This window comes from Triticum aestivum, chromosome 1D, assembly GCF_018294505.1.
Source record: "Triticum aestivum cultivar Chinese Spring chromosome 1D, IWGSC CS RefSeq v2.1, whole genome shotgun sequence".
In the NCBI taxonomy this organism is placed as follows: Eukaryota; Viridiplantae; Streptophyta; class Magnoliopsida; order Poales; family Poaceae; genus Triticum; species Triticum aestivum.
Window position 1 is genome coordinate 93,698,611 of NC_057796.1, and position 14,709 is coordinate 93,713,319.

At 43.0% G+C, this 14,709-nt stretch overlaps 1 long non-coding RNA gene across 1 annotated transcript; it reads right to left on the reverse strand.

The window, feature by feature from the left end:
- Window positions 1-333: 333 nt before the first annotated feature.
- LOC123180534 (uncharacterized) lies at window positions 334-9,154 on the reverse strand. Its single transcript, XR_006491097.1, has 13 exons — window positions 6,631-9,154; window positions 6,282-6,381; window positions 5,362-5,465; window positions 5,220-5,280; window positions 5,055-5,150; window positions 4,870-4,970; window positions 3,365-4,214; window positions 3,151-3,211; window positions 2,901-2,998; window positions 2,658-2,779; window positions 2,424-2,471; window positions 2,269-2,336; window positions 334-2,096 (listed from the first exon to the last, which is right to left on the reverse strand). It is a non-coding gene; the product is annotated as an uncharacterized lncRNA (long non-coding RNA).
- Window positions 9,155-14,709: the final 5,555 nt, after the last annotated feature.

Below are 14,709 nucleotides of genomic sequence, written 5' to 3' on the forward strand. Positions count from 1 at the left end.
CTTGCCATGTTTGATACACAATAATAAAACAAAATTTTAATCAATGTGTTAGTACATTATTTTTGTCACTCCGTGGCAACGCATGGGCATTTGACTAGTCTCATGTGAAATTCAAATAGCAGGCACAGGAAGTTGGGAATAGAATTTAAACTGTCCAAAAAAGCGAACACACGAAGACAGACGGATTATATTGAACCACCCCCCCCCAGTCGCTAGGTTGGGCTGGATGGCTACCAATTTTTCCCCATCGCCCCGCACAGCTGCACTCGAACTCTGAGGAGAATTGGTTTTTGGCTCTCGGACGGGAATGAGGTGCCTGCTCTTCCTCGAAGATGATTTGAATCAAAGAGGGCCTACATAGTGCCTTACAAGCCGTGCGCCGAAGTCAGCTCTTCCCCACCCCCTTCCCTCTCTCACACACACTCAGCAGCTCACCCCCTCTAGAAAATGGCACACAACTGAAAAGGACACCCCCACACGGTCGGAGTCCAAACAAGGACCCACAACCCGAATAAAAAGCCCAACAACAAATAAACCCGACACGCACTCGCGAGTGACAGACAAATGAGCGACACCTATGACGCTGAGATTCGTGCATGAAAAACCATAAAATTCAACCTAAAGCCAAATAACAAAAGCAGATGACTGATTGTTAGCAGTAAAGATCATCGGTGCTGACAAGATTTAAGAAGCCAGCGAGATTAATTTCCTAAAGCCAAATAACAAAAGCAGATGACTGATTATTAGCAGAAAAGATCGTTGGTGCTGACAAGATCTAAGAAACCAGCGAGATTAATTTAGGAGACGGGACAAACTCTAACAGCAATTACAATTGCTAGATTTTTCATAGCAAGGAATGATGCATTTCAGAGCTTGAATCATGTGGTACGATATTATGTGAAGATTCACTATTCAGTTAGTACAGAGTAATTTCTATCCACACTTCTAAGGCAAACAATACAGAGGAGGTAACTGCGGCTCCCTCCATATTTTCGCATTCGGGCTTGGGACCGGCAAAGGCAGTGTTAAGCCACAACAACACAAAACGCAAGTTATACAACACCAATCATTCAGCAAAGCATACAGGCCACACCATCAAGCAAATGCAACACACACACACACACACAACCAAGCGCTTGCACGCAAAAAAGACAAAGAAACAGACATAGATATGGGCACATCACACACACAGTGTAGCACTTGCACACAAGAAGCAGACAAAAACAGACTCCCACCACATTTTCACATCCGGGCTTGGGACCGGCAAAGGCAGTGTTAAGCCACAACAATCAATCATTCAGCAAAGCATACAGGCCACACACACACAGAGAGTCAAGCCACACACGATCACACACGCAGTCACACACACAGTGTAGCACTTGCACACAAGAAGCAGACAAAAACAGACTCCCACCACATTTTCACATCCGGGCTTGGGACCGGCAAAGGCAGTGTTAAGCCACAACAATCAATCATTCAGCAAAGCATACAGGCCACACACACACAGAGTCAAGCCACACACGACACACACACAGTGTAGCACTTGCACACAAGAAACAGACTCCCTTCCACATTTTCACATCCGGGCTTGAGACCGGCAAAGGCAGTGTTAAGCCACAACAACCAATCATTCAACAAAGCATACAAGCCACACACACAGAGTCAACCACACACGATCACACACAGTCACAGTCAAAATGCAATATTCACATAGTCACACACACAGTCACACATCACAGTCAAATGCACAATATTCAGAGTCACACACAGAGAGTCAAACACATAGTCACACACACAGTCACACATCACAGTCAAATGCAACATTCACACACAGTCACACACACGGTCAAACACAGTCACACACACAGACAGTCAAGCCACACACACAAGAGAGTCAAAGCCACACACAGTCAAACACACACAGAATGGAGCGCTTGCACACAAGAAACAAAAAGAAACAGACATAGATAGGGCACAAACAGAAAGCAAATACATAGATAGGACTGAACTAAACCAGAAAGCTATAAAGAAATTCCAGAACCTGAATGACTAAACACATTTCTCTCGAGGGGTGAGGGTGATTCAGATCTTCGTTCCTAAAAACACGAAGCTGGTTAGAGGCTGATTAAGTGATTATCCACAAGTTTGTAGGCCTATGGACAGAAAAGAAATGTTAAATGTGTTCTTGTTCTACTTACTAGAGAAAGCAAGGCATGTAACATGAGCAACATTCTTATAGAAATTCTGGCTAAGGTAAGCCATTCATACCTAAAAGATTATACGTTTCAAGTTGACAACAGTGGTTGCCTCTCGTCGCTTCCAAGCCGATGGCTAGCCTAAAATGACATGAGCAACTTAAAATGTGAGTGACCACAATGTAAATGATGTTTCTATTATTCTTGAAAGCAAGAAAAATAGCTTACCTCATGAGCAGCACCAACAGTCATATTAGAAAAGAAGATTCAGATGACCTGTGATGTAATAAGCATCATATATGAGTCAAAAATACTTGGGAATCAGTTTATGATCATAACAGCATAAGTAATTATTCATGTATGTATATCAAAGTTATCAAGGAATCAAGGATTCAGTCTAAAACAAGTCAGGCAAACTGATCAAAATTCATAATCTGGCCATTCGAAAGGACAGAAACTTACCGATGATTCTGTGTATCTTGCAAGTCCAATAATCCACTTGGTTTGTCGTCTTTGACTTTAGCTATAGGTGAGAAGAACCTGAGAACAAATAGAAGTACTCGATTCCTGCAATGTTCAAATGTCTGGTACACGGTATGATGTCTAGGAAAGAATGAGGAAGTGGCAGGGGCTAGGAATCTGGTAACAAAGAGGACCAAGGCTAGGCTACATTATCCAAATAAGATGTAAGTTGTTTGGCAGTACATTCTAGGAAGAACTTTTGCTATTTCTGCCCATTTATTCCCATATACCCGATGGGCATTAATCAGTGCATGTTCCTCCTCCATAGTCCAAGCTTCTCTCTGTATGTATGAATTCAAAATCAGCTTCATATTTACCAATCAGCTCTTCACGTAACCAGTGTGTTTCTGAATTAGTAAACATTCCCTGTTTCTTGCACAAAGGGGGAAATGCATTTAAGCAAACCATAAAAATAAAACAATCAAAAGAGTACCTCTCTTGACATTGCTTGCCTATACGTCCACCTTGCAATGAGACCATTTTGTTGGTCCATACTGCATTTTGAGCACAAATATCAGGTGCCAATAGGTATTTATGGATACAGCACATCTAAAAACATAAGTAGCCAGAAGTAGCAAAATTTGACTAAATAAACGTTTTGGGACTTCAGGCATCAGCATCGCAAAATGTAAAGGACATAAATATACCTGCATTGTATGCAAACACAACCCATTAGTGTCCTTAGCAACACAATAAAGAGCCAATGTGACATGTCCAGATCCACATGTCTGTACCTTAAATACTTAGAAAAGCGTTATTCCAGTGACTGGACAGCAGTAATACAAAAAAGAATATGATATCCACATAAGACGTAATCACAAAAAAGTTCACATTCAATAAATAACAATCAATTGTGACATATAAAACACAAGTTATACAAGCCACACCATCAAGCAAATGCAATATTCACACAGAGTCAAGCCACACACATATTCACCATCAAGCCACACACAATCTCACACACACAGTCAAGCCACACACACACATAGTCAAGCCACACACACACAGTCAAGCCACACACACACACACAGTCAAGCCACACACATATTCACCATCAAGCCACACACAATCTCACACACACAGTCAAGCCACACACAAAGAGTCAAGCCACACACATATTCACCATCAAGTCACACACCCACACAGAATGGAGCGCTTGCACACAAGAAACAGGCATAGATAGGGGCACAAAGAGAAAGCTAATACATGCAAGACCGAAGTAACTCAGAAAACTATAAAGAAATTCCAGAACTTGAATGAGTAAACTGATTTCTCTAGAGGGGTGAGGGTGATTCAGATCTTCATTCCTGAAAGGGAATAATAATATGTTGCACTGAGACTGTCGAACCGAAGAGAACCCATGCAGTTAGATGAAGGATTCTAACTAACTAGTTGGAGAAGTGGGTCCTCGGGTAAATATTTCAATGCGAACTCCCTTTGGCACGAATATCTTTGGTCTGTATTATGTAGAACTCCATGACCACAGCCAGGAACAACCTATGGATGCAACCAAATATCAGTATTTATAATTTTTGCTTGCAAGTTCAAATAAGATCAACAGTGAAAAGCAACCTTAAATCTCTTGTTCAGCATTCAACTAGAATAGTTTAGCAGTGCAAACTTCCCATAAACTCATAAACAATAGTCAATGTTAAATCTCAGAATGGGCGTGCGTGCAATGGAGGTGGTAACAACCTAACCCAGTGAGACTAAAACTCTAAATAAATGGCACGACTCCATAAAGCCGCACTGCATTGATGGTTTCTAATTGGCAAAACAGGATCAAGAGACAAGACGATCATTATGGTTACAAGTTACTCAAACAATTAATGATAAGAAGCTGGATAAAAAAGGTGTAAAATCACAGGACACTGAGATGAACTAATATTGTGCATGTTATACAGCAGCACTAAGAAACATGTTCCATCAAGATTTTTGAGAATAAAATATGGAGGCAATATCAGTTCCAAACACAACTTGCCTGCATCAAAGAACCACTGCAATACTTAAACATGAGTATCAAGTAGGGTAATTTATTACAAACAGCCACTACACCGGCAAGGCAACAAAGAACCATACAAGACAGAACATTAAAAAGGAGTAAATTGCATAAGAGAGAAACAAATCTACAACTGAATGGAGTAAGCCTTACTCATCCCCAATTTGGCGTTGCTCAATTTGAGAGATACCATAGTATCAAAGTGCAGCTTCCAAGAATTTACGCTTTAGATCTAAAATTCTCGCATAGCAGACCTACAAGAGATATAAGAAGGGAACTAAATATTTATCCTTAGTTGTAGACAGATAGATTATTAAACTGTTTCTGAACCAAAAAACCTTGTATTGTAAGTTCAGAATTTCCTGGTTGCTGTTTGTGACCCAAAACGAGGCTTTGTTGATAAAGGCTTCAGCATTCACTGCATCATCATCATCCTATGAAATGAAGAACTACATTAGTCCAGCTGACAATGCAATGACGACAAAGGTTAAAAACAGGAGTACCTCCAAATAGAGTCGTGCAATCTGGACGCACTTGGATAATTTGTTCGTGTCATCAAGCATCCTGGTTTTTAAGAAGATGGTCAGATTTCCCAGACTTAGAAAATCCAATGACATGTAAACAAAGACAAAAGCTTGTTTCAACCTGATTCCTGAGTCCAAGTCAATGCCACTAAGCATTTGTGCTGCTCTCAACCATTGTTGTTCAGATTCATACAGTTCTGCAAGCTTCTCTCTAATCACTACAACCTGCGTATAGATAGCCATCACAGTTATAGATCAAGAATGTTGCAGCACTTTTTTACATAATAACAACAAGGTCAATTACAAAGTCACCGAAGAAGATATAGTGAGCAGTTACAAAGCCCACAGAAACATATATTATGTCAGTTATTTGTGGTAGTGAAACAAATCTAGAGATGAACATTCTCTATGAGATTTACATGAAGACACTGGAACAGCAGTAAATTCACTGGAGGATTTCTTTCACAAGATGACAAGCATGATGCAGGCATTCTTTGTACATTTTTCTGAACAGGTATTAATTAACCAGCTTCGATCTACATAATCTTTCAATACTAGGTATTTTATAAAATTAAAATGAGCACACTTATTCTATCTTTTTTACTTTGATGGTAGCTAATACCTAGAAATATGAATAGCAAGACCTTTTGACATGATTGCAGTAAATAGAAATCATACTACTCATTAATGGCTAATTTCAGTGACTGTTTTCAGCAGCTCAACAAAGTTTAAACCCATGAAACATTATAAATTGCAACTTCAACAAGAACTCCCAAACATTAACACTAAAGAAGACATAGATATTTAGATTTCTGAAATGCGATGCATAAGAGGGACATGACGCACGAAGCCATACGTAGATATTTAGGTTTCTACAATGCAACCCATGTGAGCATGAAATGAGTGGCAACAGTAATTCCCTATATTGCATTATTTTCTCTACTCACAGACAAGATCATGAGGTATTATAAAACTATAGTCCTTGAGCAATAATTAGTGCTTGATAATTGAATAGATATAACTCGGTTTGAGATAAGCTACCTTTCCACTCTTCAGTGTCTTCCATACATATTCTTTAAGTTGGTTGGTTGTAATGTTACTCCCAGTCTCTTCCATTACAGATTTGATCTAGCAACACTTCCTGCAGTATATGGTGACTATTCTCAGTTTATGCGCATCAAAACAGTAAATACACCATTTTAAAATAACAGGGCGTATGTTTTTCTTCTTCTTAACATCATGTGCAAAAGCAAGTGGGTAAATAGCACAGCCACAAGTTCTGCAATTTGTCCACTTATTACGAACAATTTGTTCCAGGAGATCCATTTGGCAAGCACAAGTTGAGCATGATGTGGCAGAGAACATCAACTACACATAAAATCAAATGTACCTGATTAGCCAGGCCGTGCAGTGGCCCAGCCAAACTGTTCAGTGTCCTTAGCAACCCAATAAAGAGCAAATGTGACATGTCCAGATCCACAAGTCTGTACCTTAAATACTTAGAAAAGCATTAGAATATGATATCCACATAACACACATATCACAAAAAAGTTCAGAAAAAAGAATAGTCAATTGTCTGCACTAAACAAGTACTGGTGTGTTACCTCAGGAACTACCAATACCAAGTTAGCATAAATGATTATATTCGTCAAGACATCAATCACTCCTGGCATATAAACATGTACCGTCTCAAGGATAATTTGTAAGAGATGTGGTTAATAACTTGGATAAAACACACCATATCTAGTATACTAGCACAGAAGTGATATCAATATTTCTACGTTCCACATAAGATAGTATAAAACACACCATAGATAGTATAAAAAACACCACGGGCTACACGGTTTGCACCTCTCAACGCATCCCCATATATGGAAAGACAGACACTGGGAACATAAGCAAAGCATTACAAGAAGAACCCAATTCGAAAGAACATAAGCAACCATCAGAAGAACCCTAACGAATCACCTCATCTCTGTGTATAAGATGGGGTTATTCAAGAACATAAGAACAACCGTAACGACCAGCGAGCCAAACCAGAGTATCACAAGGGCGCATGCATTTGAGGTCTGGAAATCGCCAACGAACAACACAGCAACGGAACCGATCTGAAACTGACCTTGCTGGCCTCTCCCCGTCTCCGTAATCCAAATTCAAAACCAGACGGCGAACACAAAATGCAGGAACACGAAACGTAATCGTTCATCGCTCCGCCGCAAACACGAAACGCAGGATCGTGACTTCGCGTGTGTCTCTCAGATAACAGAAGTGCACGCAGAATCAATATTAACTACTCAATGATCAAACAAACATTAAAACAGAATTTTACGCAATAGGATGTCAGAAGCTCAATGATCAATGAAAAATGATAGCACTATAAATTAATTGTCACAAAGTCTAGGAAAATCATGAAAAGCATTATTCCAGTGACTGGACATGAGTAATACTAGGTCATTATTCAACATAAGACATAACAAAACACACATATCACTAAAAAATTGAGAAAAAAGAAGTTAGCTGGCTACACTAAACAAATACTAGGTCATTAATCAGAATACCGAGTTGATGCCGTAAAATTTAACAGGACAAACAATAATTTTTTCAGGCACACTAACTGGGGATTAACAAATGTCACAGCATAAGAGTTGGGCACGTCAACTGGATCAGCATCATCACAAGAAAACAAGCAGCACATGTCCACGTTATAGGTTTGTTGAAATTGTTGTCCAAAGGAAAGGGACATGACAGAATTTAGCATCATTGATAAAAAAACATGTGATGGACGTGCTTTCATGGATAAATAAATTCTGGAGTTATGCTCACAACAGAATTATATGCCCAGGTGTGCAATGGCAAAATTCTGGAGTTATGCTATGCAATCTAGAATGTAGTCTAAGGGGAACTAACTAGCAGCAGCTCATCTAGAACTCCTATGAGTACTTCAATGGAAGTAGCAACATCAGGAAGAAAAGAAGGAACCTTGTCCAACAGTAGCAGTAGCAGGTGTTCAATTAGTTAAGCAGCAGGCAAAGCATGATAAAAAGAAACAAATTGGAAAGAACATAAAACAGTACACACCATCAGAACACACACGCCTAGCCGGTACAACAAGAACTCAAGAGTTAACGGACCCTGGAACTCAAGAATTGACAGAGGGCCAACAAGAACTGACAGAGGGGCAAGAATTGACAGAGTAGCACAAGAGAGCATGCGTTTGAGTTCTGAAAATCACCAAGAGCAACAGAGGAACAGGTCTGAAGTAGCACGATAAACGAACGATGCTCCCCATCTCCCGCCGTAATCCAATTTCAAACCAGACCCGTTCGTTCCTGCAACCGACGCGAACACGAAACCCAGGATCTCTCTCTCGGACAACAGAAGCGCACGCAGAAAGAATTGCTAGTTCGCAAACTGAGACGGAGACCTCCGACGAGGCGAGACGGGCCAAGAACACGCGAGCGCATCGGGACAACGGCGAGAGCGAGCGAAATCGAACGAGGCGCGGCTCTAAACGGACGACGGCGAGGACGAGCAAGATCGAACCGGACGCGACTCTACACGGACGACGGTGAGGACGAGCAAAATCGAATCGGACTAAACGGACGACGGCAACGAGCCAATTCGAACCCGACGGCGACTCCACACGGACGACGGCAACGAGCAAAATCGAACCGGACGGCGACTCTAAACGGACGAAGGCGACGAGCAAAATCGAACCGGACACGACCCCAAACGGGCGACGGCGAGGACGAGCGAAATCAAACCAGGCGCAATCCCAAACGGACGAATCGAGCACGAGAAAAAACTAAATCTTGCGCGGTTCTAAACCTAAACAGACGACGAATCGAGGACGAGCAAAATTGGAGGGGTGGGTCGGTCGGTCGACAAAGTGGCGCGGAGATATTACCGTTGGGAGCCTCAGATTGGGATCGGGTGCTCGAGGCGGTTTGGGAAATTTCTAGTAGGGTGGTCGAGGCACAGGCGGTTCCGTGCAGACCACGGCCCGGGGCACACGGGCTATCCGGCCAGCGCATATGAGCGGACCGGCCCATTTGGTCGTGTTAGGTTGTGTGTCGTGTCTTATCTTAGAAAAATAATATGTTTTTTTTAGGATTACCGCATGTTTCATTAATCACAAACATAGTCAATACAACGCACACACGCGGAACTGATCGGAAAGACCGAGAGAAAACACGTGCTCCCAGAACTATGCGCAAAACCCCTCTACGAAAATAAAATCACATCTAAGACCATAGGAATTCCGGCAACTGCCGTCACCACCGAAATCGTCGCTGAATTCGGAGGAGAACCAAAACCCAGAAGGGCGTTGTGAGCCGATAAAGAAGCTTGCCGAGGACGAGGCCTTTTATCATTGTGGCGTGTCGACCGAGTATCTTCCCCATCCTCCTCGAATTCTGGAGCTACTGTCAGCCGTAGATGTCGTCGAGGCCGAGCACCACATCAGCCGCCATCAAGCCGCAAGTCAAGATCCGGAACCACCATCCTCTTGTTCGGAAACGTTGCTTGGAAAACAAAAAAAATCAACGCATACGCAAGATCTATCCATGGAGATGCATAGCTACGAGAGGGAGAGTATCTCTACGTACCCTCGTAGACCGTTAAGCGGAAGTGTTTATCAACGTGTTTGATGTAGTCGTACACCTTCACGACCTCCTGATCAAGTACCGAACGCACGGCACCTCCGTGTTCAGTACACGTTCAGATCGATGACATTTTCGCCTTCTTGATCCAGCAAGACGGGTGAAGTAGTAGATGAGTTCTGGCAGCACGACGGCGTGATGACGGTGGTGGTGAACTTGTTCCCGCAGGGCTTCGCCGTGCACTGCGAGAAAACTAGATGGAGGATGAAACTGTGGAGAGGGGCGCCGCACACGGCTTAGGGATTGTCGTGTGTGTGGCGCCCCTCCCTCTCATATACATATATATATAGGGGTAGTTACCCCACATATGTCATATACTACCATGTGGTACTATATATAATACTTTATCATTTTAAATATGTTTCTATACTATATCTAAGATATTTGAAAACAAGTTACATAGAAAAATTGCATATGAGCCTATAGTTTCTGTTATATTTATGAAATACGTGTATATTTGTACGTAAAAAAGAGTATGCTCAAAATATGGTACATAGTATCTAAAAAGTAGTATATATACTACTTAAACATTGTTATATACTACATACTATACGTACATACTTTCGGTTTTGGCAGATACTACATACAACATACAAAACGCAAGTGGCGATAACTACCACTAGTGGTAGCATATAGGGAAAATCCATCCTACCACCTGGGGGTAGTTACCCCACATGTCTCATATACTACCATATGGTAGTATATATTCAACTTTATCATTTTAAGTATGTTTCTATACTATATATATAAGATACTCCAAAGTGAGTTACATGAAAAAAATGCAAGTTGGCCCATAGTTTTTATTATATTTGTGAAATACGTACATATTTGTACGTAAAAGAGAGCATACCTAAAATACAATACATACTATCAAAAAAGTAATATATATATACTACCTAAACATTCTTATATACTACATATTACGCTTATATACTCTCCGATTTGATAGATACTGCATACAACATACAAAACTGAAGTGGTGGTAACTACCACCGGTGGGGGGAGGGGAGGCAGCCATGGTGCGCCCCAAGGCGGTCGGCCGACCCCCTTGGGTGCTTGCCCTATAACGTCCCCCCTTCCTTGTTTGCACACGGGAGGAAGGAAAGGGGGGAGAGGGAAGGTAGGGGAGGCCGACTCCCCCCTTCCTTTCCTCCTCAAGGCCTGTGCCCAAAGGAGGGGCGTGCCAACCCCTTGTGGGCTGGTGTGCTCCCCTCGTTTGGCCCATATGGCTCATTAACCTCCTGGGGCTTCCCGGAACCCCTTCCGGTGATCCGATAATTACCCGCTACATTCTGAAACCTTTTCGATGACCAAATAGCATCGTCATATATATCAATCTTTACCTTCGGACCATTCCGGAGCTCTTCGTCATGTCCGTGCTCTCATCCGGGACTCCGAACAACATTCGGTCACCAATTCACATAACTCATATAATACTATATCGTCAACGAACGTTAAGCGTGCGAACCCTACGGGTTCGAGAATGATGTAGACATGATCGAAACGCCTCTCCAGTCAATAACCAATAGCGGGACCTGGATGCCCATATTGGTTCCTACATATTCTACGGAGATCTTTATCGGTCTAACCTTTATGACAACATACGTAATTCCGTTTGTCTGTCGGTATGTTACTTGCCCGAGATTGGATCGTCGGCATCTCCATACCTAGTTCAATCTCGTTACCGGCAAGTCTATTTACTCGTTCCCTAATACATCATCTCGTAACTAATTCCTTAGTCAATTTGCTTACAAGCTTCTTGTGATGTGTATTATCGAGAGCGCCCCACTGATAAGCGTCGGTGCTATACAAACGATTTTTAACCCCTTTCCGCGACGGCATTTGGAACCGTCGCCAAGTGAATGTGGGTGATAGGGGGGTCCTTCCCACACGACCCAGAAACCGTCGGGGATAGGCCCTCCTGGGACACAGGCTGGGGCAAAATGAGCTCGTGTGCGATCGGGCGAGGCATCGAAACCCAATCATTTCCGTTCGTATGTACATCCCACGCAGTGAATCCTAGAAAAACATTTTCGTTCGTATGTATATCACACAAAGTCAATCTAAGGAATACATTTTCGTTCTTATGTACATCCCACATAGTCAATCCAGGGAAAACGTTTCCGTTCGTATGTACATCCCACACAGTCAATCCAGGGAAACGTTTCCGTTCGAATGTACATCCCACACAGTCAATCCAGGGAAAACATTTCCGTTCGTATGTACATCCCACACAGTCAATCCAGGGAAAATGTTTCCGTTCGTATGTACATCCCACACAGGTTTATTTATAGGCTCGTGTGTGATAGGCGTTATTGGAAATATGCCCTAGAGGCAATAATAAAATGGTTATTATTGTATTTCCTTGTTCATGATAATTGTCTATTGTTCATGCTATAATTGTATTAACTGGAAACCGTAATACATGTGTGAATACATAGACCACAACATGTCCCTAGTAAGCCTCTAGTTGACTAGCTCGTTGATCAATAGATGGTTATGGTTTCCTGACCATGGACATTGGATGTCATTGATAATGGGATCACATCATTAGGAGAATGATGTGATGGACAAGACCCAATCCTAAGCATAGCACAAGATCGTGTAGTTCGTTTGCTAAGAGCTTTTCTAATGTCAAGTATCGTTTCCTTAGACCATGAGATTGTGCAACTCCCGGATACCGTAGGAATGCTTTGGGTGTACCAAATGTCACAACGTAACTGGGTGGCTATAAAGGTACACTACAGTTATCTCCGAAAGTGTCTGTTGGGTTGTCACGAATCGAGATTGGGATTTTTCACTCCGTATGACGGAGAGGTATCTCTGGGCCCACTCGGTAATGCATCATCATAATGAGCTCAATGTGACTAATGAGTTAGTCACGGGATCATGCGTTACGGAACGAGTAAAGAGACTTGCCGATAACGAGATTGAACGAGGTATGGGGATACCGACGATCGAATCTCGGGCAAGTAACATACCGATAGACAAAGGGAATTGTATACGGGATTGATTGAATCCTCGACATCGTGGTTCATCCGATGAGATCATCGAGGAGCATGTGGGAGCCAATATGGGTATCCAGATCCCGCTGTTGGTTATTGACCGGAGAGTCGTCTCGGTCATGTCTGCGTGTCTCCCGAACCTGTAGGGTCTACACACTTAAGGTTCGGTGACGCTAGGGTTGTAGAGATATTAGTATGCGGTAACCTGAAAGTTGTTCGGAGTCCCGGATGAGATCCCGGACATCACGAGGAGTTCCGGAATGGTCCGGAGGTAAAGATTTGTATATAGGAAGTCCAGTTTCGGCCACCGGGAAAGTTTCGGGGGTCACCGGTATTGTACCGGGACCACCGGAAGGGTCCCCGGGGGTCCACCGGGTGGGGCCGCCTATCCCGGAGGGCCCCATGGGCTGAAGTGGGAAGGGAACCAGCCCCTGGTGGGCTGGTGCGCCCCCCATGGGCCTCCCCCTGCGCCTAGGGTTGGAAACCCTGGGGGTGGGGGGCGCCCCACCTGACTTGGGGGGCAAGTTCCCCCCTTGGCCGCCGCCCCCCTTGAGATTGGATCTCTAGGGCCGGCGCCCCCCCAGGGCCCCTATATAAAGAGGGGGGAGGGAGGTCTGCGCACCCAAGCCCCAGGCGCCTCCCTCTCCCCCCGTAACACCTCTCCCTCTCGCTGAGCTTGGCGAAGCCCTGCCGAGATCCCCGCTGCTTCCACCACCACGCCGTCGTGCTGCTGGATCTCCATCAACCTCTCCTCTCCCCTTGCTGGATCAAGAAGGAGGAGACGTCTCTCCCAACCGTACGTGTGTTGAACGCGGAGGTGCCATCCGTTCGGCGCTAGGATCATCGGTGATTTGGATCACGACGAGTACGACTCCATCAACCCCGTTCTCTTGAACGCTTCCGCTCGCGATCTACAAGGGTATGTAGATGCACTCCTCTCACTCGTTGCTAGATGACTCCATAGATTGATCTTGGTGATGCGTAGAAAATTTTAAATTTCTGCTACGATCCCCAACAGGTGTAACTATCACACACGCTCTGCCTTGGTTAACCTTTGGCTTTTATCAGCTACATCACACACGGTTTGATGAAGAAAACTGTGTGGCATTGAGCTATCCATCACAAGCGCTTTTACTGCTAGAACCGTTTGCAAAGTTCCATGACACATTTAGCAGGTTTATTAGTTTACAATTAATAATTCTAGTATTACGCAAATTCACATTTCATATCGAACAGTTGTTTCCCAATTTCATATCAGGCACATAAATATATTTTAACATCGCAATACAATAGCTACCTGAAAATAGCACAATACAACAAATAGCTAGTTCAACTTCATAAGAACAATATTAAAACAATATATTCATTTCCCTAATCGAGATCATCCAGGCTCGTCTTATCCACCTCTGCTTTCAGTTCAGTAAGAACTTGTTTTGCAATGGCCAACTGGGAAAGTGCCTCCTCCTTCGCCAACACCATCTTAGCAAAGTCTGATTTAAAAAATCTGAGCTCATTCTCCACCCTCCTCTTTTTAACCCGCATTTTCAAATATTCTTCAGCGCTGACAACACTTTCTCTAAGCCTACCTCTGTTCTCTTCCTTATACATGCTCTAGAGCTTTGCTAGGCACATCTTCAAAGACTGTGGCCACTCTTGATCAACCCACTCCAAGTAAGAACACTTCCGTCCATCCTATAATATTTAAAACTAGATCAGTAACAATTGTAGGGGAAATGGGTTTATAGCAACATAGAAAATCACCAATGCTTATTTTGAAAAACTAAAGAAACATGTTAATTATGA